The following is a 3567-nucleotide window of genomic DNA, read 5'->3' as shown; positions in this document are numbered from 1 at the left end:
GTATGGATGGTGAAGAGATTGAGATAGTTAAGTTTTAGTTTGTTTTGTAATAGCAGCCAGGAAATCAAGAGACTAATTGCAATGGGAAAATTAGCTGTGAGGGACCTCTCAAGACTACTGAAGAGCAACGATGTCAGGCTGGAGACTAAGGTGCACCTGATCCGGGCTATAGTCTTCGCAATTACGTGCTATGCATCAGAGAGTTGGACAGTGACTAGGGATAATAGAAAGATAATTGATGCCTTTGAGCTGTGGTGCTGGAGAATAGTGTTGAATATACCATGGACTGCTGGAGAAAAAACAGGTTTGTCCTGGACAGGGTGAAGCCAGAGTGCTCCTTGGAGTCAAGGATTCTGAACTTCATCTGACATACTTTGGGCATGTTGCAAGGAGGGACTGGTCCTTGGAGAGGGACATCATGTTTGGCAGGGTGGAGGGTTGGCGAAGGATAGGAAGACTTTCGATAAGATGGATCAATTCTGTGACTGGAGTGGTGGGAATGAATGCATTTGAGATGGCTAGGGTCACTATGAGTCACAAGTGACTCGATGGCACATAACAGCAACAACAACAACACTGATGAAGGAGGAAGTTCAAGTTGCTCTGAAGGAAATGGCAAAAAACAAGGCTCCAGGAGTTGACAGAATACCAACTGAACTATTTCAACCAACAGGCACTGCCCTGGACGTGCTCACTAAGTAGTGACAAGAAATCTGGAGGACAGCCAGCTGGCCAACTGACTGGAAAAGATCAATATTTGTTCCCATTACAAAGAAAGGTGATCCAACAGAGTGAGGAAATTATAGAACAGTATCATTAATATCACATGTAAGCAAGATTCTGCTGAAAATTATCCAAAAACAATTGGAGCAACACGTCAGCAGAGAACTGCCAGATGTGCAGGCTGGCTTTCTAAGGGGTTGTGGTAGGGATATTATAGCCAATGTTAGATGGATCTTGGCAGAAAGCAGAGAATACCAGAGGAATGTCTATCTGTGCTTCATTGATTATGCAAAGGCTTTTGACTGTGTGGATCACAACAAGCTGTGGCTGACTCTGAGAAGAATGGGAATCCCAGAACATTTGATTGTGCTAATAATGCGAAACCTATACTTGGACCAAGAGGCAGTCGTCAGAACAGAGCAAGGAGACACTACATGGTTCAAAATCAAGAAGGGGGTCCGTCAGGGATGTATTTTGAATCCATACCTTTTCAATCTGTATGCAGAACAGATCATCCAAGATGCTGGGCTGTATGAGGAGGAATGTGGCATCAGGATTGGTGGAATAGTCATCAACAACCTCAAGACAGATTGACACAGTGACTGTATCAAATGAGCTTGAGCATATGGTGAGCATAGGGTAAGCTTCAGATCTGTTTTTCATAGAGTTTCTTTGAGTCATAGTTGACATGATGGCTCTTAACAATAATAACAATCATATAGATAGATATGTTGTTGCTGTTATGTGCCATCGAGTTGCCTGCAACTCATAGCAACCCTATGTACATTAGCTACGACATCTGCCCTCTCCTAAACCAATCTCATTGTCTCCAACAGATGTAATATTTCTCCAGTCACTGAGTCAATCCTTCTCTTCCTGGGTCTTCCTCTTCTGCACTGTCCCTCCACCCTTCCAACCATGATGTCCTTCTCCAAGCATTGTTCCTTCATGGCCCCAAAGTACGTACTCAAAGTACGAGAGACAGAGCCTCAAAATCCTTGCCTCCAGGGAGGAGCCCAGTTTCAGCCTCTCTAGAACAGACCTGCTTGTTCTCCTGGCAATCCATGGTATGTTCAACGTTCTTTTCCAGTACAACAAAACAAAGGCATCTATTCCTCTTCTATCATCCTTAGTTATTGTCCAGCTCTACATAGGAAGTAATTGCCTGGATCAGGCACAACTTAGTCTCCAGACTGACATTGTTGCTCTTCAGCACTCTAGAGAGGTCCATGACAGCAGACTTTCCCAATGTAATTCATCTTTTGATTTCCTGACTGCTGGTGCCAAGAATGCTGATTATGGAACCAAGCAAGTTGAAGTTGTTAACAATCTCAATCTCTTCTCTATCATTAAGTTGCTAATTAGCCCAGTGGTATAGAAACTTTAAAATTTCACTTGCACACCTCAAATATTAGGAAAGAGGAAAGAGAAGCTGAGTCATAAGAACTACTGTTGCCCAAGGGGAAGTAGTAACAACTTTGTATTAAAGGCCACAATATTAATCTAATTCAACTCCTTCTCTCTTTTTTTAATTGAACCCCTTCTCTTACAGATAAGGAGCTAAAGATCCAGAGAAGTTAAGTCACTTACCCAGAGTTATACAACTAGATGGTGGCAGAGCCAGGATAGAAAATAGATCTCCTGGCTGGTAGTATATTGTCAGAAGATATTCTGGAGTTGGAAACAGACGCAAATTTTAAGCCTATTTGAAGACTTGTTATTAGATGCCTTCAAGTCGATAACAACTCATAGTGTTACTGGACACAAGGCGGCATGATTCCACAGTCATGTACCAATATGATTGCAATATCTAAAGCCCTTTGGTTTCATGCCTGGGAGACAGTGCGGTAACCCTCCAAGATTGCCCCCCCCACCCGGCCCCATCTCTTGGAGGGTATTAGAATATACTTGGTTCAGTTACTAATTTTGCTTAACAGAAATGAAGAGACGAATTGCTTTGGGAAAGTCAGCTGTCAGGGACCTCTCCAGAGTACAGAATGATGTCAGGCTGGAGACTAAGGTGTGCTTGATCCAGGCCATAGTCTTCACAATTGTGTATTATGTGTCAGAGAGCTGGACAGTGACTAGAGATGCTAAAAAGATAATTGATGCCTTTGACCTCTGGTGCTGGAAAAGAGTGTTGGATATACCATGGACTGCTAGGAGAACAAACAGGTTTTTCCTGTCAAGGGTGAAACCGGGTTGCTCCTTGGAGTCAAGGATTCTGAAGTTTCGTCTGACATACTTTGGGTGTGTTGCAAAGAGGAACCAGTCCTTGGAAAGGGACATCATGTTTGGGAGGGTGGAGGGACAGCACAAGAGAGGAAGACCCTTGATGACATAGATCGATTCTGTTATTGGGATAATGAGGATAGGTGTGTTGAAGACAGTGAGCTTGGCACAGGATAGAGCAGAGTTTAGGGCTCTTGTACATAGGGTTGCTATGAATTGCAAGCAACTCGACAGCATGTAACAACAACCACCACATTATTATCTCTGGGTCAAAGTTACAGGGTTTTTACATTCAAAAGGATAGTTTACACACAGTTACTGACAAACAATTTAAGGTGCAGTTCACACACACATGGCTGGGAAAAACGGATTTCTTTTTATTATTATTATTACATTTTATTAATTTTAATGAACATTTACAGAGATTTTGGGGTTTCATTCATTCATTGTTGTACTATTCTCTCTACCCTCCTGCCCAGTTCGTTCTTCTTTTTTTTCCTTCCTTGAAAGTCCGTTTTAATTGTCCAATTGCCACAGTGCTTGTCAAAGCCAGTTCTGATTAATCTCCTTTGTCAGTGTGTCCTTTGCCATTCCCTATCACTCCTCCTTGAG

Source organism: Elephantulus edwardii, unplaced genomic scaffold (assembly GCF_000299155.1).
Source record: "Elephantulus edwardii isolate Elephantulus edwardi_28Jun2011 unplaced genomic scaffold, EleEdw1.0 scaffold00033, whole genome shotgun sequence".
NCBI classification, from domain to species: domain Eukaryota; kingdom Metazoa; phylum Chordata; class Mammalia; order Macroscelidea; family Macroscelididae; genus Elephantulus; species Elephantulus edwardii.
This window is presented reverse-complemented; position numbering follows the sequence as displayed.